Genomic DNA, 24,610 nt, shown 5'->3' with positions numbered 1-24,610 from the left:
TTTTAGGACTTGTGCTTTGTTTAATTGTGTTTGACGGTTTCCTTTACTTGCTGACCAAGTTAGTTGTCGCAGCTGCGAAGGTTCACGCTGCGGTTACTCGGAACAAAGCCTTGGCCCTTGTGCTTAACAGCGTAAGCGCGGCTCAGCCTAGGCACCTTGAAAATGGCCGAGGCTGGCAGCAGGGTCATCTTATCGCTATCTGTGCTGGGGTTAACAGCGTGAGCATTTTACCTTGCGTGAAAGTGTCTGACGTGCGTCTGCCCTTTCTCACAGGCTAGTCCTTGCGCTCCTGTCGTTGGAACCAGCTTATCGGCGAGGAAGCGCAGCGTGACATTCGGAACCAAAAGGCCCGGAGTAGAAGGGCCCCCGACATCCGTCGCATCTGCAACGGGTCCCTGCGTGAGCTACTGAGAAACGAGCGTTTGGGGCCCGCACCGGTCTCTCGGAAACATCCGAGCCAGCCCTGGCAGCAGGTGCCTGCGCGTTCCTGCCTCGTACGCGGTCAGGGAACGCTACGCACCAGCAGTTGCCTCGGCTTCTGACCGGACGCACGCCGTTTGCTCGCAAGCATCCAAAGCTAGCACCTCCAGCGGCTGCAGCTGTTGCTTCCCAACTACTAGGAGAGCCTTGCAAAAGCAATGGCCTGCCCCTGGGCCAGGCTGATACCAGTGGCTCAGACCCAGAGACTTGCTGTTGTACCTCCCGGTGTCTGGATTAGGTGTCGAGCACTTGGAACTCTGGCAGCTTCAGCACATATTAACCTCTCGTCCTCCTGTGGCCAACACCACGGAGCCCGTGACCCTAATGTTTCTGTCAGCCTCTGTCCCACCCTTCCCCTGAAGGCCTCCCGTGAAATCCCTTGTCCCATCACAGTCTGCAGGTTGGCTCCAGCGGTATTTCCCAGCTGCACGTGGAGAGTTGCAAGGGAGGTGGGGAAGAGTTTTATGCCTCCATACTCTACTTGTTTCAGCCTGAAGCTGTTTGTTTATCTGAGGGCCTTTTTTTCCTCTCTCTCCTCCTCTGTCTGTCCTTCTGCTGTGTAGCCACTGCCTCCTGTGTATGTGGGAAGGTGATGTAAGGGGGTGCACAGTTACCCTTAAGAAGGAGCAATTTTTCTATGGAGTTAAGCTGAAACTGCTGTACAGAGCGTCTTGCAAAGTGCCTTCGGGTCTGCAGCGGTAGAAGGTATATGGGGTAAGGCACAGAGCTGAGGGAATTGCACTGTGTTGCCCTCTGTGAGCTTCCTGGGAAACACTTGGGGCGGGGGGGTGGGGGTGCGGTTCCTGTAGGTGCCTGGGCAGTGCAACCATTTTTCTTCCATGCCCATGGGGTGTGGGTGCAGGTTTCCCCCTGGGTGACATGACACTGCCAGTGCAGGCCCAGTCACCTGAGTGTAGAGCCAGGGGGGACTTTATGGTATGGTTGGGTTTGAACTACAAAGGAGCAGGGACCAGGATGCACGGGTGTCAGAGATGTGTTCCAGACCAGGTGAGGGGTGCATGCAGGTCCGTGGCAGCGTCCTAGGGCAGGCCAGGGCACTGGGGGGTCCCTGTGCTTCTGGCTAGTGCGGGAGGAGCCTGGTGCTGGGGGTGCTCTGTGCTGCTGCCCACCAGCCCGTGCTTGTGGGATGCTTTGGTGCCCCTGACTCCCAGCCCGCAGCCTCTGCTTGTCTTGTGTTGCCCTCACTCCTGACCCGCAGCCTTGTCCTCACGGAAAAGATCAGTCCCAAATGCGACTCAGGTGGGTGAACAGGTGATCCAGGGCTGCGTTTGGTGGGGGAGTGGGGGCAATGTGTCCCCTAAGTCCACGGTGGCATGCGGTTGTGTCCCTCACTGGTGCTGTGTGGGCTGGGGCTGTGGTCCCACTGTTCCTGAAAGCAACGGGTTGCACCTGCTGGGCTGCAGAGGCCCCGGGGCAAGGGCAGCAGGGAGGGAGCCTGAGTCTGCAGTGGGCAGCCTGCCCCTGCCCTGCACACAGGATTGTGGGCACGGGTTCCCGCTGCCCCTCGGGAATGCGCACAGCTGTGAGGAACCCCTCACCCAGCCTGAGCCCGCAGCAGGCAGGCAGTGGGTGGGGGGAGCTGGGCTTTGGTCTGCTGCAGCAGCCGCTGTCTCCTGCCGGGCAGGGTGCCGTGGACACGGGTCCCTGGCCCCATAGTGCTGGCAGCTGGGGGCCCTCTCTGGTAGAGCTGGGGGCCAGGAGGTTGGGCGGAGTGGGGAGTTGAGGGGCTTTTCATTTTAATCAGACATTTTGGTGTTTTTATTTGAGAATTAGTGGGGTTATCTATCAGAGATTTTGCCTTTTTTTTTTATCAGGGAAAAGCAGGATGCCTCGTCATTAGAGCAGCACGTGGGAGCCAGGGCCTGCAGCGTTATCAGGCGTGGGGTGGACACGCGGTTCCCGGTGTCAGTCAGAGCCCGGTGGGCGGCGGGCACGCTCCGCAGCAGCACCCGGGCTCCGGCGCTGCCGTGCGCTCTGGACACGAGGGGCAGCTCTGAGCCGGCACGTGTGGGGCCGTCTGCAAGGCTGGCTCGGGGCAGAGCAGACCGGGGTGCTGTGCGCGACCCTCGGGGCTGTCAGGCAGCCGCTTGCCCAGCGGAGGCATCAGCGCTGCAGGCGGGATCCCCCATGGCCACGGGCGGGGCAGGGCACGGCGGGGCGGGCGGGTGTTCTGTGCGCGGTGCCGCAGCTCGGCCCCTTCCTCCTCGAGCTGATGCTGGCGGGACGCTGCTCCGCCCCGCTCCGCTCCGCTTGGCCCTGGGCGCGCTGCTCGCCCCGCGCCCCCCGCACGGAGTCGGAGCCGCCGCTCTCCTGGGGCGCCTGGTGCGGCCTCGTTGCGCGGCGGGGCAGCGCGGTGCGGGCGGGCAGGCCCCGGCGCCGGACGGACCCGGGGGAGGGGGTGGAAATGTGCCCGTGAGCAGGGGCGTGGAGCTGTGTGAGCACCGGGGGGTTTTCGTGTTGCCTGTTTTGTGTGGGGGGCTTGGGAGACATTTTTTGTGGCAGTGTGATGATCTTTTTGGTGGGAAGTTGGTCCTTTAGTGTGGCGATTTGGAGGTGGTTTGTGGAAATGTGTGAAATATGGTGGTATTGGGAGAATTGTGTGAGGAGTTGGGACCTGTATTTGGAAATTGTGGAAATGTGATTGTTTGGGGGGAATTTGGTCATTGTGTGTGGTGATATAGTGCCTTGTTTGGAAATACTGCTATTTTGTGTGGAAACGTCATGGTTTGGGAACCTTGTGGAAATCTCGTGATTTTTGTGTGGAAGTGGTGTGGTAATTTTAGGGTGATTTGGGAACTGTTTGTGCGACTGGCGTGTTGTGGGACCTGTGGACAATTGTACGGGGATTGGTTCACTGTATGGAAATACGGCTGTGTTGTGGGGGGAAAATGGTCTGGGGATTTGGAAACCCTTTTTGTGGGCTCGTGTGTGGGCTTGTGGTGGTTTGCGTGTGGAAAACCAGACATCCTTTGTGATGACTTGGGGGCGTTTTTGTGGCAATGTTTGGAGATATTTTGTGACGTTGGGAGAGGTCTGTGGGGATTTGGGACGTTTATTTGGGGAATGTGTGGAAATGTTAAAATGTTGTGAAAACCTGGTGATGGTGTGTGGTACTAAAGGACGTTGTTTCTTGGAAAATGTGATTTTTGTGTGGAAAACTAGTGATTTAGGAACTCTGTGGAGATGTCTGTGGAAATGTGGTGATTATGCCAGTGAGAAGTGGTGTGGTAGTTTTAGGGTAATTTGGGAACTGTTTGTGCAACTGATGTTCGTGGGAGCTGTGGAAATGTGTGTGCATGGGAATATGGTTGTGTTGTGTGGGGGAAACGGTGTGGGGATTTGGAAACCTTTTTTGAGGGCATGTGGCGACTTTTGTGTGGAAAACAGTTTGTTCTGTGTGGTGATTTGAGAACCCCCTTTTTATCTGGAAGTGCTGATTTGTTTGGTGGCAGGTGAGTCATTTTGTGGTAATTTGGTGATGGGTTGGTGGAAAGGTGTGGGGAAACGTGTGGGAGAATTCTGTGGGGACTGGGGAGCGTGTCTGTGGAAATGTGCTTTTTTGTGGAAGATGTGATGGTGTGTGGTGAAAAAAGATCTGTTTTGGAAATGTGATTTTTTTTGCGTGGAAAACTGGTGATCTGGCACAGGTGTACATGGAAATGTGAGTGGAAATATCTGGTGATTTTTTTGTGTGTGTGGAAAATGGTCTGGTAATATTAGGGTGATTTAGGAACTGTTTTTGTGGAACTTGTGTGTTGTGGGACGTGTGGAATAGTTTGTGGTGACTGGGTAAGTGTGGAAATATGCTTGTGTTGTGTGAGGGAAATGGTGGGCAGGGGTTGGAAAAATTTCTGTGGGCATGTGTGTGCCTGTGTTTGGACACGTGGTGGTTTCCATGTCGAAAACTGGCCCTGATTTGAAAACCCTTTTTCTGGCAGTGTGGTAGGGTGTTGGGTTTTTTTGAGTGGGAGGTTGGTCATTTTGTGTGGCGATATGGAAGTTTTTTTGTAGAAACGTTTGGGGAAATATGGTGGTTTTGGGAGAGTTCTGTGGTGCTTTGGGAACTTTTTCCTGGAAATGTTTGGAAATGTGATTTTTGTTGTGGAATTTAGGACCTAGAGGTATACAGGACATTTGTTTGGGACTATAGGGGTTTTGCGTGGAAATATGATGATTTAATTTTTAGAAAATGGTGTGGTAACTTTAGGGTGATTTGGGAACTGGTTTGTGCGACCTGTGGAAAATTGTGTGGCGATGGGGTAAGCATATGGAAATATGGGTATGTTGTATGAGGGAAAATGCATGGTGATTTGGAAACCTTTTTTGTAGTAGTGCGTGTAGAAAAGTGTGATTTTGTGTGTGTGTGTGTGGTCATTTGATAAGTCTGAACGGGAATGTGCTGGGCTGGCCCACGGGGGTCATTTCATCCACTGCGGTGCGGTTAACAGTGCGTGTCTTCTCACTCCAATGAAATGGTCTAACGTGGGTCTTCCCTTTCTTTCCAACTGCTCCTTGTGCACCTGTTCATGGGAGCAGTGTCAGCGAGGAGCTGCAGCGTGAAAGAAGTGGGACTTGGAAATATCCAAGGGACCACGGGTAACAGGTGAGTGTGAGTTTCTGCCTTAAACACTCTGATGGGGTAAAATGCACCCGCAGCTGCTTACGCTTCTGCCTGGAGGTGCATCATCTGCGTGTCACTCCCCATTTATGGGGGCCTCAGTTCACCTCCTTCCGCCGCACCTGATTTACATGTGGGGACCCACTCTCCAGCCTGTGCGCAGGCATGTACCTGTGTACATGGTCACATGCACATAGCACCCCTTTGTGACCCCTCCTCCTGTTTCCCTGAGCACCTTGCAGGATGGAAGTCTGGCAGCCTGCAAGGAGAAACCCACCATTGGTCATGCTGTTCCCCTTTAGAGGTGAAAATCTGGATTTTTCTCATTTAAAGGAGAAAATCTGGGGGCGCTGGGTATCAGCAAATAAAAACCTAGGTTTCCGGACTAGCCCAGGGATTGACACGACACTCGGTTCGAGGAGTGACGGAAAGGCTTTATTTACTACAAGTATTTAAGATCAAGTCAGGCAAATCCAAACCAAATCAAAGTCCAGTAATTAGCTGTAAGGTGATGATTTCTCGCCAAACAGGCGACAAAGAGGCGGTCTGTTTCCCTTCACCTTGTAGAGTAAGTTGGGTGTGTCGGCAAGCCGTGTCAGAGAGATTTTTCACTCCTGAAGCGTGCGTGTGCTGTGTGCTGTTTTACTTTTTATCCCCTTACTTTAGCAACTTCAAAGCATTCTTTTAGTTGTGTAAATTAAGATGGAGTCCCAAACAGTAACCGACAGGAAAAACCTGCCAAGTACCGGTTATCAGAAATTTCTAATGCGAACGAGTTAGCTTCTTCGGTAACGAGAGGTTATTCAGTTTGGAACGTATCGAGAAACCGATTAACTGCTAGGAAAAACATACTAAATCAGGAGGAGATATCTATTACATACGGAGAATGTGTTTCAGCATATAAACGCGACTTAGTCGGAAAAGAGATATTTATCGTGCTAATTAATTGAGGATAGACGCTTCATACCGTTACACACCAGACAACTAAGAGTCTGTGTGAAATCATCCTGAATATAGCCCGATAAGATGGAAGAGACTTCATAATTCTTTCTTAGGTGGCCTGGCCATGAAATTGCATTGTCTTGCATTATGCAGTTAGCGTTATTATTCAGTATTTTAACTTTTGTGAGTAGGGCCAAGCTTTACATGATTTTCAGAGTCGTTACTGGGTCGGAGTTCTTAAGGTGACATACTGGGTTTTACTGCATTTTTCCCTGGTGAATGCAAAACCCGGGTCCCTGCCAATTACCCTTTTTGTACGTGAAGTGAAGACGCTATGACATTTGCCGGTGATGCTCTTAGCGTATAAAGGATTACAACCCTCCAAATTGGATAAAGCAGCTAGAGACAGGGCTAGAATATGCACTTTTATTGATCACACCTCGAGGCATAAGAATAAACCCTTTGTGCTATGCCTACCTAGTGACTTGTCACACCACAATACAGATTGTCCAGTCTACCGGCTGGGGGAGATGCAGGAGGGAGGAGGAGGCTAACAGGAGGTTGTCTCCACTTTGCAAAGGTCTCTGTAGTTTCCCTTTTGTAAAAACCTAATTTTTACGTGGGCTTTTTAAATCGATAGTTTGACGGGCGTCACGTAGACTCGTTTTGCTGAAACTTTGGGAACGGGACCGAACCCATTTTCCTGTGCGCTTGGACCTGCAGATGGCTGGGGCCCGTGTCCCTGGGGAAACTCCGAGTCTGGAAGGGAGGAACACTGCTCATCTCTCTCCCTGCCTGCCTGGGAACGCTCCTTGCCTTGTGTTTGTTAGACTCTGCCATTTAGACCTATTTTAACTTGTAACAGGGTCACAAAACCAAATGCCAGTTGCTGCTCGTAGCTGCCGTTTCCCATCGTTCCAGAAAGCAGCTACTCGCTCTTGGTCTTGTCTGGTATTAAAGTCTTGAGAAGCAGAATTTTATTCCACTTTTTTTGGCCGTTCCTTGGGATGTAAGTGTAGGCTCACGGCCTATTCCTTGTATGCCAGCTTAAGCACGTGTCGTTCTTAAGTTAGGCTTCTGGTAGGTGTGTAGTCTGCAATACTGAGCGTGGTCTGTCAGGCCCTGACCATATTTTCAGTTTACACCGAGGGGAATCTGCCCATAGCCTTCCTTCCCCTTTCTCATCACCATCTTCGTAACATCCCTGCCTCTTTACTTGTCGCTCATTTCAGGAGCTGTTGTGTGCCAGTGCTTCTGTTCCCTGGTGCTTTCCCCGGGTACCCACCCTGTCTCCTGTACGTGGTGGAGGACCGGTTTAAGGAGTTGCACGGAGGGCCTCACAGAAGTCCTGTGTGGTCACGGGTTTACAATGAAGACTTGCAGCTGTGTGTTACTATTTCTGGGGTGTGCCGTGTGTGAGGTGCAGCTGTCAGAGGAACGCTTTGGAGATGTCGCTCACGCAGGGAAGCAAAATTGTTCTGCTCCCCACTACTGAGCTTTAAAGGGTGATACCTGTGAGACATCACATCCCCTGTCCAAACCTGAGCCATCTGAGCAGGGGAAGTGGCATGGGAGCGGGGGCCAAGATACCTGGTTGACAGCCCAGACTGCAAGTTGAAGGCTGCAATGGAAGCGCTCAGAGTGTGGCCTGTCAGATTCCAACAAAATCTGTCAAGTCTCACATGTAGCTTATCACAAGGAAACGAAAAAGAAAAGGACATGAGCAGGGGCCCATGTTAGAGTCTTAGTGCATTGGTCAGCGATTGGGGGTGAGGGGGTGCATGTCCCTCCTTCACTGCTTGTGTGTTGACTGTCATTGTTAAAGGACCAGGGTTGGGGGCGGGGGCATTCTTGGCTGCTTGGCCAAGTGCCTGGGGGAAGAGCTAGGAGGAAGGGGGAGGTTCAGCAACCCCGGACTGGCCAGGTCTCCCCCTGCCTCCCACAGGGCTGCGCTACCTGCTACTGGCAGTGACTCTGCCTGGAGCAGTTGGCAGGCCCTTGTAAGCAGCCTGCACTGCTTGGGAGATGTGGGCTGTGACACCTTGGTTTTCTGGACTGTGGTAAGAAAGCAAACAGCCTTGTAGTACAGGCTTCAGTTGTGGGACTGCACCCTGTTGTTGAGACCCCCCCCCAGGGGCTTATTTCTTGTATGTCCATGCAGGATAGTTGGAGGGGTGGGGAATGGAAGGAAGAGGCATGGATGAGACCTGCATCTTCTGTTCAGCAAATTTCTGTAAGTAATGTTAGTACTACTAATATTATCCCTGTTCTGATTCTTACTATTACTATTATTTGTTTTCCCATATACTTTGCCAACAAAGCACCTGGCAGGTCCAGTAAGAAAAGGAAGTTTCCAAACAGGTGACAGAAGGAAACCAAATGATTTAAGTATGCAAGTGGTGGTGGTGGTGTTGGGAAGGTTCAGGAACCATGGGGGAGGCAAGATTTTTTGTTATGTCTTTTGTGGCAACAACAGCACGGTTTGGACGGACAGAAGCAAGGTTTTAGGCATCCCAGTCCCCTTTTTCAGTCCTGGTTCCTTCCCAGCATCCTGAGGAAAGGTACTGTCATACCCCAAAGGTTGCCTGTATCTTACAGTTGGTCTGGTAAAACAGGGGTCAAAAAACCTATGGCCTGTGGTTTGGATCCAGCCTGTGAAGAAACTGGTTCTAGCCTGTAGCAGTTCAACCAAGGAGCAGCACACTCCCACGGTGACAGCAGCAGGGACATCCCCAGCGGCCTGTTGCCACTGCGTTCAGTTTGTTCTTTGTGCTGCAGCAGAAGCAGCCTCCCCAGGGTCCCGGCCCCTGCCTCTTTCTTTTGAGTCCCTTCACAGCCTGTGGAGATTGCCGGGGAGCAAGCTGTCACGTTGGCAACGGTGCACAACGGCAAAAGAACGGCCCTTCCCTGCAAGGAAAGATAGCACCTAACTCCGAGCGAGCAGAGCAGAGCAGAGCATGGACACAGAGCGAGATGCTCATCAGTAGGGTAGTCTGGCCTTGCCGTTGCTAGGAGTGCCCAAGTAGGGAGGTGTTGGAATAATTTCTCAGCTTTTTCCCTAGATCGCTCTAAGAGGAGAGGGGAGCGCTAAGCACACTTGGGTTCGTGCACGCTCCCCATCGTTTTCAGAAGCGGACGGCAGGAGAAAGTTTGCGGTCAGCGATAGCAGCACAAGGCCGCGCAACCAGGCTCGGGAACGTGGGGCTCTTTCCTAAACCAGGAGTGGCAGGACTTGCACAGCTTTGCCAGGTGAATGCTGTGCCTGAGTCCTATATATTGCTTACCTTGGCTCTTGCTGCCCTCTCCCTCCCTGCCTCCACGAGCACAGGTACAGCCTTTCTTAAGCCCCTCTCACTGCTACCTGGCCAACTTTTAAAGCAGTGGTTCTTGCCCTTTTTCACTCTAGGACCCCCCACCATCCTGGTCCGTGATTCAGAGAGTCTCTCGCTCCCTCCCTCCCGTTCCTTGACCCTGCCCCTAGGCAGCCTTGCAGCATTTCTCTCTACCTTGCTGTGACCCTTTCAAATCTTGCAGAGGAACCTCTCTGCTCCCTTTGGCTGGTGGTGTAGATAACAGGGAGGAAGGTAGGGAGCCTCTTCCTGTCCTGGAGGGCACAGTGAGCAGAGCTAGGGTATAAAGATGGACGTGGGCCCCGTGCAGCGAGCGGAGGCTGCTTCGGCACCGGACCTGAGGACGAGGACCGAGCTGAGCACGGTTGCGTTCTTGTTGCCCGGGCAAATGGGGAAGGTCGTGCCGGCTGGGAAGGGTCCGGTGGACACCTCGGCCTGTTCTCCACGCTTTTTCTGTGGGCGGAGCGGGTGGGTCGTCCTGCCGGCAGTCGGGTCGAGGACAGGCTCTGGCATGGCACTGCCGAAAGCATTTTGGCAAAGTTGAGGCTCAGCAAGGCCTGCCCATACGGCTGCTTGGTTCCTTAGTATTGCAATCCTGTTTTGGTTTCTGAGTTCCCCCATTTCGTGTTCTTACTAACAGCTCGTTACCGCCGGGCCTGGGCCGAGGAGACTGCGGCCAGTCTGCGCTCAGAACCTCGCAGGCCGACGCGGGCACAGAAATGACGCAGCTACGGCTCCCTCGATGGTTACCCTTGAAATGCAAAAGGCGGGTCCCACTACAGTGGCCACCCAGGCAGCTAAGAGGCAGGAGACCAAACTGCAGCCTGAGCTTGCCTGTCATACCCCAAAGGTCCCCCACGCAGTAGTGCAGCACCACGCACGTTCTCCCCCGCGGGGTGGGAGGTGGTGGGTCTGACTGGCAGCAGGTCCCTCGCTGGTGCAGATTCCCTCGCCTTTGCCTTCCAGCTCGCCCCGTCCTGCAGACACCGGAAGCAAAGGTCTGGGGTGGGAGCCAGGTGCCAACACCTGGGGGTTGGGTTTAAAGCTGTGTGCCGGGTAGTGTGGCGTGGGCCAGGTGCTCTTTCTTGGCTGAGTGGGTCAGGTGCCTCACCCGCAGAGGTTTTGGGGGCTATGGCATTAGCGCCAAGCCGGGGTCAGGACGGATGCTGGAAACAAGTGCTTGTCGCACACGGCCACGGAACAAGATGCGCAGCTCCGCACGACAAGGCGGCACCTGTGGCGGTGATGCCTGATGCGCGCTAGCGCTTCCTCACAGGTAGGACCTGCCTCGGGCCGGCGCAGTCCGGCAGCTGCGGGACCGCGTACCTGCCCGAGGCTGGGGTGCGCCGAGAGCCGCAGCGGCCCCTGCCTGGCGGTGAGGACGGCGCTGGCGGACGGGGAGGGCAGAGTTTGCAGTCCCGGTCCCTCCTCCCGTCCCAGGGGCAGAGCCAGACCCAGCGCGCACTGCCCTGCGGCCGGGCCGGAGTGCGCGGGGCGGGCGGCAGGAGCGCGGGGCGGTTGGGGTCCGAGCGCTCTTCCTGGGGGCCTGGGCGGGATCCGCCGGGCCGCCCTCGGGTCCCGGCGCAGCAGCGAGAAGCCGAGGTGCGGCTGGTGCCGCCGGGGCGGTGGCGGCCACGGGCCCAGGTTCGTGCGGCGGGGCCCGGCGGCCCGTGCGGAGCTGCCTCCTTGCGCGCCCGGGGCGCTCATCCCGTGAAAAGCCGAGCACTGGCGGGCGCGGCACGTGACCGGAAGGGGCGGGGCTCGGCGGGCCGGCCTCGGGGCGCTGGAGGCGGGAGCTGTGGGCTGAGCTGCGCCGGGGAAGGCGCCGCGCCCTCTGTGCGGGTTGGGCGTGCCCGGTCCCCCGTGCTGGGGCGGCGCTGCCCCGTGTCCCCGCGCTCCTGCGTTTTGTCCGTCCTCGTTTTCGTGTTGTTAACCCGCCGCTTTCTCTGCGCTGCTCCCAGCCGGCGGGCGCGCTGCTCCGTGGGGTGCTGTCCCTCGGGCGCCTGGGGCCCTGCTTTGCTGGGGCCGGGGGTGTTTTGGGAGCCGTTGGCTGAGACCTGCCCTCGGTCCGAGTCCTGGCCTGGGAGTGCTGTTAATTGCCCGCGTTAATTGCCTCGAGTCGGGGCGGGTCTTTCCGCCGCGGTGCCTGGTCTCCGAGGAGAAGGGGGCCGCGGGGCCTGGGTGCGAGGAGTGTCCCCTGTGCCGGCTGGGCCTTCCCCTGGGCTCCGGCCCCTGCGTGCCCTGGGCCTTGGCCCGAGGTGCCCCAGCCGCACCTGGCCTGCCCTGCCCTGCCCTGCCCTGCCGGGGGGCGGGGGCGGAAGGCTTGACCCTGCGGGTGCCGGGAGCCAGCTGCGGCCGGCTGGTCTCGGGGCCCGGCAGAAATGCGTCTCGCGTGGGGCTGGGGGTGAGCGGTCCCGTTGTGGGGCGGCGTCCTGAGCTCTGCTGTTTTTAATGCTAGTTTACTAGCTGCAGCCCCCAAAACGCTAGGAATTACATTTTTATTCCAAAAGTATTTGTTGAAGTCCAGGATTTTTAGGTACCCTTTGAGTGCGTACTTTAACACAGCGTCAGCAATTATTTCCGGTGCAGGGCCACTCACCAAGTGGTGGCACGGGTTGCAGCCCTGCCCCTGGCTCTGTGCCCTGCCCCTTGGGCAGCAAGTCCTATCCCGTAACCCTGGCCTTTGCCACTAGAAGCCCCTCTCCTTTCCCCCTGGAAACACTCCTTTCAGGAAGGGGTTTTGTCATCTCAGAAGCAGAAAAATACCAAGTTAGGTTCTAAAAAGAGAACATCTACAACAATGACTAATTTTATTAAAAAAAAGCGGTAATTTGATTTCAAGAGTCACTCTTGTGCTCCCCGGGCACTGGAAACACATCCAGCCTGAGCTTCTCTGAGCACAGCCAGGCTTCCAGAAACCGGTGCACCATTGGATCCAGCAGGTGCAGCCTGTGAGCTGGGGCTGCAGCCATGCAGCTAGCACCCTGCCTGGGCAGCCTTGAGGGAAACAGCTGCTGAGGAGGGAAGCACCCGCCCCCTGCAACTCGGGGGCTGTGCAATGCCCAGCAGCTCGTGTTGGCAGGCTCTGCTGAGGGCTGTGGGGGGGGAAGCAGTGAGGGGCTTGATCTCTCTTCTTCCCCCTCCCCCAGCCTGCGTGCATCTGTGGGCAGGCTCCAGAGCACTGTGGTTGATTAGACCATCGGAGCGCTCTGGAGAGATGGAATAAGCCTCTGGAAAGGGAAAACTTATAGAGGGGATGACTGGTTCCTATGGAGGGGGTGAGGGGTGGAATAGAGCTGCTTCTGTAACTCTTTGGGTGGGAGTTGTTCTGCCCTCGGTGCTGTGAGGACTGGAAGTGGAGTTGCTTGTAAGGTTTTTTTGGTTGTGGTGGGGTCGGTTGGCCTTTCTGCCAAAGTTTCTAGGGTCTGAGAAGCAAGTGTAATGAAGAGACCTAGAGCTGATGACTCATGGAGGGAGCAAGAGGCTGGGTGTGTGCTTCTGGATTCCCTGTGGTGAGGCCTCTGCCCTTGTGCCCTTAGCTGCCTTGGAGCGGGACATGGTCACAGCCCGGGGGAGGTGCAAGCTTCCTTGGATCAGTGTGGGGTTGTCTTTGATTTGTCAGTTTGTTGCAAGGCACAGGGATGGCTTCTGGGAGCTTGGAGACACTGGGTGGTGGGGCCTGGATGTGTGTGTATGCTGTTTGGGAGGGATTTCCCCTGCCTTTCAGTCTGCTCTTGATTGACCCTGTGGGCTCCGTGGTTTGTTTTGTCTTTCAGGATCCTGGCTGTTGTGGAGAGACTTTGGGTTGGAGATGGATGCAAAGAAGTGGAGGCGTGCCATGGTGATGGAGGATAGAGCAGGAGGAGTAGTGTGATGGAAGGTGGACTTACCTCAAGCGGGGGTGGTGTTTTGAGTGGGGGTGTCTGGGTGGGTTGGGAAGTCCCTGCTCTGGGTTGGTGTCCTGAGCTGCACGCTCCCAGGGCAGGGCTACTCAAGCGGAGGGCCATGGCACCCAGGAGTGCCTCTGAGATGAGTGGTGTATGGCTGGGCTGGCTTGGCCCAGAGTTGCTCTGAGTCTGTGCAAAGATCTCCAGGTTGCGGTGGGACAGAGGATTGGGTCTCTGCCTGGCTGTACCTGTTGCCACATGCCTCCTTTCAGTGCTGGGAATTGCATTTATGTCTCATCTCTTTGGGTGTGTCACTGGTGTCTGTCTTTGTACTTCTGTTCTTAAAAATCACTGCAGCACTTGTTACTTTGTTCTTCCCAGGACTGAAAGGAGGGTTGTGTTTGCATGTAAATTGATCCCCTCACTTGGGAGGGGTGTAGCTGCAGCCCCCTGCGGTTTGTTAGTGGGGCCAGTCCAAGCTGCTGTTGTACCCCTGGTTGGGAGGGAGGGGATGCTGTCCCGTTGGTGGTGTGAGACCTGCGCATAGCGCTGCAAGTGTTAATTTCTGTTGTTCATTTTTGGCGGTGTGGACATGTTTGGCAAGATGACCAAAGTCTGGTCCTGAGTGGAGAAGAGCTGAGGAAGAGGTGAAGAGCCCTGGAGCTGGTATGGCGTGGAAGGAGTTGGAGACGGCCTGAAGCCATGCTCACGTGATCACCTGGAGCGAGGTATTTGCTTCTTGTGGGTTGCAGCTCTGGATGGAGAGATCCTGCAGTTGGTAAGAGGTTGCTTGGAGCAGTGTGGGGCTAACTGCTAGACTCAGACATTCGTGCTTTGCCCTTTGATGTTTTTCATGCTGAGGCTTTTCTTTTGCGTCCTCAGCAGGTGCCTGCATCGTATCTGGGAAAGGGATAGCAAGCATGAGGACTGATGGCGCACAAGGACTGAAGGCGCAGCGTGATGCCAGGTGTGGTGAGTGCTGGCTCTCGGGGCTGAGGCTTTCCCCTGCTGTCTGCCTACCCTGTGCGTGCCCATAGCAGTGTGTTGAGGTGCTCCCTTGGCTGGATGTGTGGGGTGGCGATTCTCCCGGTGGTTCCCTTTGACTGTGTTTTGTTCTTCCACTTGGGGTGAATACCTGTGCTTGCTGTGCTTGCTGTGGGAAAGCCCTAGGAGGACTCTGCCTGCACCCTTGCAGCTATGGGGGGGGGGTTAAAAAAAAAAAAAGGAAAAGAAAGGGTGCCCGTGGGGTCTTGGCAGGGTGGGGCCACTGTCCCCAGCCCGGTGAGGCCTCTGAGTTGCTGATAGTGGCAATTTCCTTTTCTTTGTCTCTGTATGTGTGTGGAGGAGCCATCTTCTGAAGGCTTGAGGGCTGTGGAGCAGACTCTGTGAAGATGAAGTGAAGAGTCCCAGAGATGGTGCAGGAGGAAACGGGCAGCCCTGTTGTGACTTCCTGATTTGCGTGGTGTGAGGCCTCTTCCCCTGTGGCATCACCTGGCTGGAGTCTGGGGTGGGTCTGAGCTGTCTTGCAACAGTGTGATGCGTTTGTCTTCCTGCCTGACCACTTCTTCCACACTTGTTCTTTCATGTTTCTAGGAGGTTTTGTGTGTAGCTTTGCAGGCGGTGCGTCTCCGCTCCCACTTCTTGCTGTGAGGATGCCTGGATAAGCAGCAGCATGATTGTGGCTGGGGTGAGTAGTGCCTGTTGGAGGTGAGGGCTCTCCTGCGGTGGCTGTCCCCTGTGTAGGTTAGCTGAGTCCTTGATTGCTTGTAAATATGCACCTCAGGCTGGCCACAGGCATGCCTTTGTGAGCAGAGTTAGTGGATAGGGGGGCTGGATGTATGCTGGGGGTTTGGAGAGGGGAACGTCCCTTATCTCCGAGTCGGTGCCCTTGCATTCCCTCGGTGGGCTGATGAGGTTTTTGTTTTTTTTCCAGTGGCCTCAATGTTGTGGGGGAGAGGAACAGAAGCGAGGCTTCTGCGGTGGTGGTAGAAGATGGAGGAACTGGATCCCGAAAGGTGGGCTGGGTTAAAGTGGGAGGCTGGGTTGCGTTTTCCCTGGTCGTGTTTGGGTGGGGAAGGAAACGCCTTGTGCGTAATGGGGTCTGGAGCTCCGTGCTGTCTGGGAAGTGATGCTGAAGCCGGGACTTGTGGCCCTTAGGGATGCTGCAGAGCAGGGGGTGTAAGCCTGAATTGGGTTTAGTTTGGTGGTGAGACCTGACTCCTTGTAAAGGCTGGAAATTGTCCTTGAGTATATTAGGGGTTTCAGTGTTTGCCCCTGGCTTCTGGGTGCAGGTGACAGCATTGGATGTGCTGGGACAGAGGAGCGGGTGTGTGCGTGTCCGCCTCTGCCTGGCTGTTGCTGCTGCCACTGGTCTTCCTTCAGTTCTGGGAATTGCACTCTGTCCTATGTCTCTGGGTGTGTCACTGGTGTTTCTTTCTACTTTGATATCTAAAATCACAGCAGCACTTCTTCTTTCTTTCTTTGCTCTTCCCAGAGCTGGAAGGATAGGTGTGTTTGCAACTGAATTGATCCCCTCATTTGGGTGGGCTTTGACTGCACCCTGTGTGCCTCGCGTGCGAGTGGGGGTGTTATGCTTTCGGTGTCCTAGGCTGCTGGGGGTGGGGGGCGTTGTCTCTGCTGTCAGTACTATGAGACGTGAATACTGTTGCGTGTAGTAATTGCTTGTTGTTTTGGGTGTGATGTTAATATGTCGAGCGTGAGTGGAGAAGAGCTGAGGCGAAGAGACCTAGAGCCAGCGCTAGGTAGAAGCGGGTGGAGGAAGCAGGTGGTTGTGCAGCCATGCTCGCTTCTGGGTCACCTGGAGGGAGGCCTCTGCCTGTTCGGTGGACCTGTGTGCACGAGCAGAGCCTGCAGTGAGTAAGATGTTACTTGGAGCGGTGTGGCGTGGTCTTGCCACGGGGCGGTTGCTTGTGCTTGGCCATTTTGTTTTGCAGTGACGTTTCTTGTGTGCCCTCAGGAGGTCCCTGCTTCCCCTGTGTGGAGAGGATGGCAAGGAGGGAGGAGAGCGCGCTGGAGGAAGAGGAGCGCGATGCCAGGTCCCATGAGTGCTGTCTCTTGGGGTGAGGCCCTTCTCACAGATGGATGGGTGCACCCTGGGCAGGCACGTCTTGGAGAGCTGTGAGCTGGGGCCTGGGTGTGTGTGGTGTGAACTGTACCTGTGGGTTTCTTCTTCTGTTCATTTGTCCCCTTTGGGGTGACTGCGTGTTCTGTCCCTTGCAGGGTCCTGACCTGTGCAGAGGGAAATGACTGCCGGTTGAAGGAGTGAAGCTGAGCAGCGCCCACGGAGGGTGAAGCAGGAGGAACTCGATGCCGCACGGCGTGTCGGTGCCGGATGGGCAGTTCTGGCAATTGGTACGAAACGGCGTGGGGCGGTCTAGGGTTTTTGGAGTCTGGCAGTTAGTTTTTGTTTTGCTCTTTGTTGCTAGTTGTGCTGAGGTTTTTCCTTGGCTGCCTCAGCAGGTGCCTGTCTCCCGTATGGGGAGAGGATGGCAAGCAAGGATGCTTGAGGGCTGGAGGAGAAGAGTGATGCCAGGTGTGGCAAGTGCTGGCGGTCAGGGGTGAGGCCTTTTCCCCTTGTGCCTGTGTACCCTGTGTGTGCCCTTAGTGGTGGGGAGAGGTGCTCCCTTGGCTGGACGTGTAGGGTGGGAATGCCTCCGCAAAGATCAGGACCCTGGACTGGAGTTCAGCCCAAGGAGCAGAACTAAACACAGGAGAAGGAAGCCACTGAGGAGAAGGGAGAGGGCGAGGGACTGGAGCAGAGCAGTGGTAAGGGAGCAAGACGAGCAGGATGCTAGAAGGTGCTGTGGGATGGTGGGGGTGTCTGTGTGTGGTGGGAAGGCCCTGGTGTGGGACGTTGTCATGAGTTCAATTAGTGCAAGCAGTTACGGTCAGCCGGGGTGTCGCGGAACCTGAGGTTTCCCTTGTTCCTTGCGGTGGCTTGCTGTGGCCAGGGGTCCCTCATCTGGCTCTGCGTGAGGCTTGAGCATCCCCGCCTGCCCCTGCCACTAGCTTTTTTGGCTCCCTGGGCTGGGTTTGGTCCAACATCTGGGTGCCGGTGTCTGGCTTTCCCAGGTTTTGTTGGGGCAGGAGTTGGGCGTGCGTCTCTGTCTAGCTGTTTGTCTTCCCACAGGCTCTCCTACCAGTGCCAGGAATGGCTTGTCCTGTGTCCGTGTGCTTTCTTGTTTGTCTTGTTGCTTTGAGAGTCGCTGCAGCATTTCTCTCCTCTTGCCAGAACTGGCAGGAGACCTGCGTTTGCACATTAAAATTGCTTCCTTTGCTTGCTGAGGGAAACTCCTGAGCGGGCTCTGGCTGGATAGTCACAGCTATGGGGGGCGGTGGTAAAATAAATTTGCTTGGGAGTGTTGGCAGGGAGGGTCCACTGTCCCCAGTGCTGTGAGGCCTCTGAGTTGTTGATAGTGGCCATTGCCTCTTTGTGAATGTGCGTGTGGAGGAGCCATCTTGCCAGGGCTTCAGGCTTGTGAAGCGGACACTTGGCAGAATAGGTGAAGAGACCCACAGGTGGCAGCGGAGGAAATGGGCAGCCCTTTCACGCCTTCCCATTTTGTCTCGTGTGAGGCCTCTGCCTCTGTGGCGTCACCCGTCTGGAGCCCGCGGCGGGTTGGAGCTTCCTCGGACCACCGCGACGTATTTGTCTTCTTGTCGGACCGCTTCTTCGCACTCGCTCTTTCGTGTTTCCAGGTGGTTTTGCGCGTGTACCTTTTGCAGGTGGCATACCCCCTCCCCTTTCCAGCTGTGAGGTTGAGTGGAGAATGAGCCGCACGGTCGTGGCTGTGGCGAGTAATGCCTGTAGGAGATGAGGGGTCTCCTGTGGTGGTTGCGCCGTATGTGTGGCGGTGCTGTGATTGGTGACTCCTTGATTGCTGTGAATATGTGGCTCTGGGTGACCACAGGCAAGCCTTTGAGAGCTCAGTTGGTGGGTAGTGGGGCTGAATGTGTGTGGTGGGGGTTTGGAGAGGAGCTTTCTTCCTCTGAGTTTGTGTCCTTGTGTCCCCTCTTAGAGCTGATGAGGTTTTTGTTGTTTTTTCAGCTGCGTTGATCTCGGGGGAGGAGGATACAAGGGCGTGTTGTGGCGTGATGATGGAAGGTGGAGGAACAGGATGGTGAAAGGTGGGCTGGGTTAGAGTTGCAGGGATGGGATTTGCCCTGGTGATTTTCAGGTGGGGGAGGTAATACCTAGTGTGGGACAGTGTCTGGAGCTCCATGCTTCCTGGGCAGTGATGGTGACGGAGGGGAATGTGGGCACCAAGTGTGCTGTAGAGCTGGGTGGTATAACCCTGGATTAGATTTTACCCTGGTTGTGAGTTGTTGTGTTTGTGTGAAGTCTCAGAATTGCCCTTGGCTATATAGGGTTTATCCCTGGCATCTGGGTGCAGATCTTGCCCTTGGATGTGCGGGGGTAGAGGAGCGCATGTGTGCGTCTCTGCCTCTGCCTGCCTGTTGCCGCTGCCACTGGCCTCCCTTCCGTTCTGGGAACTGCACTTTGTTCTGTCTTTCTGGGTTTGTCACTGGTGTTCCTTCCTTGTTTGTTTGTGGCTTTTCTTCGTTTTGGTTTTTTGTTTTAACCACTCTAGCACTTCCTTTGTTCTTCCTTTGCTCTTCCTAGACCTGGAAAGAAGGCCATGTTGGCACCTAAATTGGTTCCCCCTTTGGGGAGTGGCTTGACTGCACCCTGCCTACTTTGTTTTGGGAGTGGTTTGGAGGGGAAGGTGTCTCCCCTCAGTACTATGAGATATGAATACTGTCCCATGTAGTAATTGCTTGTTGTTTTGGGGTAATGCCAATGTTTGGACCGCGAGCAAAAGAGAGCTTGAGATAGAGGAGAAGCGACGTAGAGCCGCGACCATTTAGGAAGTGGAGGAAGCGGGCGGCTGCGCACACATGGTGACTTGCGGGTGGACTTGGGGGCAGAGCCTGTAGCGAGTAAGATGTTACTTTGAGCGGCGTGGGATTGTGTTCCAGTAGGGCAGTTGCTTGTGCTTTGCACTTGCGTGTGGCTTCAGGAGGTGCCTGTGTACCCCTGTGTGGAGAGGAAGGCAAGCAGGGATGAGACTGGGCTGGAGAAGGAGCAGCGTTATGCCAGGTTGGGCGAGTGCTGCGTCTGGGGGTGAGCCTTTTGTCCTGGCTGGATGGGTGCACCCTGGCCAGGCATGCCTTGGGGAGCTTTGAGCTCAGGGCTGGGTGCGTGGGGTGGGAATTGTACCTGTTGGTCCCTCTGTCTGTTCACTTGTGCCCCTAGGGGTGACTGCCTGTTCTGTCCCTTTGTAGGATCTTGTCTAGTGTGGAGGGAAGTGAATGCTGGTTCAGGGAGTGGAGCTGAGCAGTTGGGGAGGAACAGGGTGTTGTGAGGTGTGTTAGCATTAGATGGGTAGATCCAGTAGTAGGTAAGGAGCTTGCTTGGAGTAGTCTGGGGTTGTGAAGTCTGGCAGGTATTTCTGCTTTGCCCTTTATGGGTCTTTGTGGTGAGGTTTTTCCTTTGTGCCCACAGCAGGCGCGTGCCTCTGGGATGGGGAGAGTTAGGGTTAGGATGCACGATGGCTGGTGTGGCAGTGTGATGCCGGCTGTGGTGGCTGCTGGCTCTCAGGGCTGAGGCCTTCCCCCTGCTGTCTGCCTACCCTGTGCAGTGTGTTGAGGTGTTCCCTTGGCTGCATGTGTGGGGTGTGAATTCCCCCGGTGGTTCCCTTCACCCGTGTTTTGTTCTTCCACTTGGGGTGAATACCTGTTCTCTCTATTCTCTAGGTTCCTGGTGTACATGGAGGGAATGGTGAGGGGAAAGGGTAAGGGCCCCTGAGGATCAGGATGCTAAAAGATGTTTTGCGTTTGGGATAGCGGGGCTGTCTGGGTGTGGTGGGGAAGGTTCAGGCAGAGTGTTGTCGGGTTTGAGGTTTGCCTCATCTCTAGTAGTGGCTTGCTCTGGCCAGGAGTCCCTCATCTGGCTGTACATGAGGCTTGAGTATCCCTGCCTGCCTCTGGCACTAAGTGTTGTGGGTCCCTGAGCTGGGTTTGGTCCAACATTTGGGTGCTGGTGTCTGACCCTCTCTAGATTTTGCGGGGGCAGAAGTTTGGTGTGTGTCTCTGCCTAGCTGGTTGTCTTGCTACAGGCTGTCCCAGCAGTGCCAGGCATGGCTTGTCCTGTGTCCGTGTGCCTTTCTGTTTGTCGTGTTGTCTTCCAAGTCAGTGCAGTCTTTCTCTGCTCTTCCCAGAACTGGCAGGAGACCTGTGTTTGGACGTCTCAAGTGCTTCCCTTGCTTGCTATGGGAAAGCCCTGAGAAGGCTCTGCCTGCACCCTCACAGCTACGGGATGAGGTGGTTTAAAAAAACAAAAAAATAACAAAAGTTGCCCATGGAGTCCTGGCAGGAGGGGCTGCTACCTCCAGTGCCATGGGGCCTCTGAGTTGTTAACAGTGGCAAGTGTGTCTCTTTTGTCTGTCTGTGGAGGAGTCCTCTTGCCAAGGCTTCAGGACTGTGAAGCAGAGACTGGAAGAAGAGGTGAAGAGCCCCAGAGATGGCGGAGGAGAAAACGCACAGCTGTCTCCTGACTTCCCAATTTGTGTGGCGTCAGGCCCCTGGCCCTGTGGCATCACGCGGTTGGAACCTGCGGTGTGTCTGAGCTTCCTCGGAGCGGTGCGATGTCTTCGTTTCCCTGTCTGACCGTTTCTTTCACAGTTGTTCTATCATGTTTGCAGGATGTACTGTGTGTATGGTGGTTGCTGTGGTGCATTGCTTTTTGATGCGCTGTGACTATCTGGCTCTGGGCGGCCACAGGCAAGCCTTTAAGAGCTCAGCTAGCGAGTAGTGGGTCTGGATGTGTCTGCCGGGTGTTTGCAGAGGAGCTTTCCCTGTCTCTAGCTTTGTGCCGTTTCTTCTGCTCTCTGGGCTGGCTAGGTTTCTGTTCTTTTTCCAGCATAGTCTATCTTGATGGGGTGAAGGATACAGGGAGTACTGTGCCACAGTGTTGGAAGATGAAGGAACAGAATACTTAAAAGTGGTCTTGGTTAGGGAGGGGTGGTGGGGTGGTGGTGAGTGGTTTCTTCCCTGTGGTTTTTTGGGTGAGGGAGCAAACGCCTAGTGTCTGATAGTGTCTGGCGCTTCTTGTTTCCAGCAGGGTTCTGGCCTCCTGGGGTGCCCCAGAGCTGGGTGGTGTAAGCCTGGGTTGGGTTTAGCCTGTGTGTGTGTCCTGGCTCTCTTTGTACAGGCTGACAATAATCTTTGAGTATATAGGTGGTTTCAGTGTTTGCCCCTGGCATCTGGATGGAGATCTTGTCCCTGGGTGTGGTGGGGCAGAGGAGCGGGTGCCTGTCTCTCTGCCTCTGCCTGCCTGTTGCTGCTGCTGGCCTCCCTTCCGTTCTGGGAAGGGCACTTTGTTCTGTCTGTCTGGGTTTGTCACTGGTGTTTCTGTCTACTTGGATTTTGAACATCAGTGCAGCACTTGTTGTTCTTGCTTTCCTATTCCCAGAGCTGGAAGGAGGGCTGTGTTGGCAATTAAATTGGTCCCCTCCTTTGGGAGGGGTCTGAATGCACCCTATGTTGCTTGTTTGGGGCAGTTGCTTGTGCTTTGTCCTTTTGTTTGGTAGTGAACTTTCCCCATGTGCTGTCAGGAGGTTCCTGCATCCTGTGAGAGGAGACGAAGCGAAGCAGGGACAAGTGAGGGCTGCAGAAGGAGCGGCATAATGCCAGGCACGGTGAGGGCTGTCCTGAGGCTAAAGCCTTTTCTGCGGCTGAATGGGAGGCGTTGTAGCCGGGCGCCCCTCGGAGACCTTTGAGCCGGGGAGCGGGTGTGTGGTGTGGGAGTTGTACTGTGGGTTCCTTCTCCTTGGTTGTGGTCCTGGAGTGACTACCTGTTCTCTTCCTTCTAGGGTCCTGGCCCGTGTGCAGGGAAATGTATGCTGGTTCAGGGGGTGGAGTGGACTAGTGCCCATGGAGGATGAAGCAGTAGGAGTTGGCTGTTGCATGGTGTGTTGGCATTGAATGGGCACATCCTGCAGTTGGTAAATGATTGCTTGAAGCAGTGTGGGGTTGCCCAGGTCTGGCAGGTTTTTGTGCTTTGCCCTTTGTTGTTTTCTGTGCTCGTTGCGCCGAGGTTTTCCTTTGCGTCCTCGGCAGGCGCTTGCCTCCCGTGGGGAAGGGATGGCAAGCGAGGCTGCGCAAGGGGTGACGGAGCACTGCGATGCCACGTGTGGCGCGTGCCGGTTCTCTGGGCTGAGGCCTTCGCCCTGGTGTCTGCGTGCCCTCTGTGTGCCCTTTGCAGTGTGATGAGGTGCTCTGTTGGCTTGCTGTGTGTTGTGGGACTTGCTCAGTGGTTTGCTTATCCTGTGTTTAGTTCTGCTTGTTGGGCTGATCACTTGTTGTCTGTTCTCTGTACGGTCCTGGTATGTGTGGAGGAAAAGGAAGAGGGCTAAGGAGCGGAGCAGAACTGTGGTAATGGAGGAAGAGAAGCAGGATGCTGGGAGGTGGGGTGGGTTGGGGTGGGCGGTGTCTGGGTGTGGTGGGAAGGCCCTGGTCTGGCATGGTGTCTGTGTTAGGTGATCCCAGTCAGAGATGCTGGAGCAGGGTGTTGCGGCATTTGAGCTTCCTCTCATCTCTTGCGGTGGCCTGCTGTGTCCAGGGGCCCCTCGTGCGGCTCTTCACGAGGCTTGAGAATGCGTGCCTGTTCCTGCCAGCCGGTTTTTTGGCTCCTTGAGCTGTGTTTGCTACAACACTTGGGTGCCGGTGTCTGGCCCTCTCCAGGTTTTGGCGGGGCAGAAGTTTGGTGCGTCTTTGCCTACCTGGCTGTCTTGGCACAGGCTCTCTCACCGGTGCTGGGACTGGCTTGTCCTCTGTCCATGTGCCTTTGTTTGTCTTGTTGTCTTGAAAGTTGTTGCAGCCTTTTTCTGTTGTTCCCAGATCTGGCAGGAGACCTGTGTTTGCACACCTAAATTGCTTCCCTTGCTATCGAAGGGAAAGTCCTGAGGGGTCTGGCTGTCCTGTGACAGCTGTTGGCCGGGGGTTGGGGCGTAGGGGATAAGTCGCGTGCGGCGTCTCGGCAGGGAGCGGCCGTTGTCCCCGGTGCCGCGAAGCCTCGGAGTTGTCGATAGTGCCAATTGCCTTTTCCTTACGTGTGTGGAGGAGCCATCTTGTGAAGGTTGCAGGCCTATGAAGCAGCCACTGGGAAGATTTCATAGACATTCGGGCTGGAAGGGACCTCGGAAGATCATCGAGTCCAGCCCCCCGCCCAAAGGGCAGGAAGTCAGCTGGGGTCATAGGATCCCAGCAAGATGAGCATCCAGTTTGCTCTTAAAGGTGTTCAGTGTAGGCACTTGAACCGCCTCCGGCGGCAGGCTGTTCCAGACCTTGGGGGCTCGGACAGTAGAGAAATTCTTCCTTATGTCCAGCCCGAAACGGTCTTGTCGTAGTTTATGACCGTTCGACCTAGTCGTCATCCCTTGGGGCGCGCTCTGGTGAACAAACGTTCCCCCAGATACTGGTGGTCACCCCCGATAAACTTGTAGGTGGCCACCAGATCACCCCTGAGCCTGCGCTTTTCCAGGCTAAAGAGCCCCAGGGCTCTCAGCCTGTCGTCGTAGGGTCTGCTTCCCTGAGCTCTGATCATGCGCGTGGCTCTTCTCTGGACTCTCTCAAGCTTCTCCACATCCTTTTTGAATTGTGGAGCCCAAAACTGGACGCAGTGCTCCAGCTGCGGCCTCGCCAGGGCCAAGTATAAGGGGAGAATGACGTCCCAGGATTTGCTTGAGAAGCATCTGTGGATGCAAGCCAGCGTTTTGGTTGCTTTAATAGCCGCAGCATCGCACTGCAGGCTCATGTTCATCTTGTGGTCAATGATGACCCCCAAGTCTCTTTCTTCCATAGTGCTAGCCAACGTAGCACTGTTGAGCCTATAAGGATGCTGCAGGTTTTTCTTCTCAAGGTGGAGAACCTTGCATTTATCGGCGTTGAACACCATCAGATTATTGTCCGCCCACTTGCTGAGCCTGTCCAGGTCAGCCTGGATCGCCCGCCTGTCTTCTGGCGTGGATGCTTTGCCCCAAAGTTTGGTGTCGTCGGCGAACTTGGCCGGCCCGCTTCTGACTCCAGTGTCCGCATCGTTAATGAAGATGTTGAACAGTATGGATCCAAGGACAGAGCCTTGGGGGACCCCGCTGGTCACAGGACACCACGATGAGTGACTTCCATCAATTACTAGCCTCTGGGTCCGACCACGGAGCCAATTTTCCATCGAGTGGATCCTGGAGGACCCAAGGTGACAATTGGCCAGAGGCGATCATGGGAAACCAGAT

The 24,610-nt window shown here is 55.4% G+C and overlaps 1 long non-coding RNA gene across 34 annotated transcripts in view; it reads left to right on the top strand.

Annotated features, from left to right (window-relative positions):
* Positions 1-24,610, top strand: part of LOC132244515 (uncharacterized) — a 35,551-nt gene that overhangs the window by 6,193 nt on the left and 4,748 nt on the right. For 8 of the 34 annotated variants that reach the window (XR_009456040.1, XR_009456069.1, XR_009456061.1 and 5 more), the window contains 11 exons: positions 274-929; positions 5,038-5,104; positions 6,702-9,310; positions 13,188-13,291; positions 13,903-14,026; positions 14,181-14,270; positions 14,643-14,805; positions 14,892-14,985; positions 15,232-16,171; positions 16,276-16,378; positions 16,539-16,670. This is a non-coding gene — a long non-coding RNA (uncharacterized LOC132244515). The other 26 variants (XR_009456044.1, XR_009456045.1, XR_009456041.1 and 23 more) reach the window with 25 other exon arrangements.

The sequence above is a fragment of the Alligator mississippiensis genome, chromosome 12 (genome assembly GCF_030867095.1).
Source record: "Alligator mississippiensis isolate rAllMis1 chromosome 12, rAllMis1, whole genome shotgun sequence".
Lineage (NCBI taxonomy): Eukaryota > Metazoa > Chordata > Crocodylia > Alligatoridae > Alligator > Alligator mississippiensis.
The sequence above is the reverse complement of the archived record's forward strand: the minus strand, read 5'-3'. Positions and strand labels throughout refer to the sequence as shown.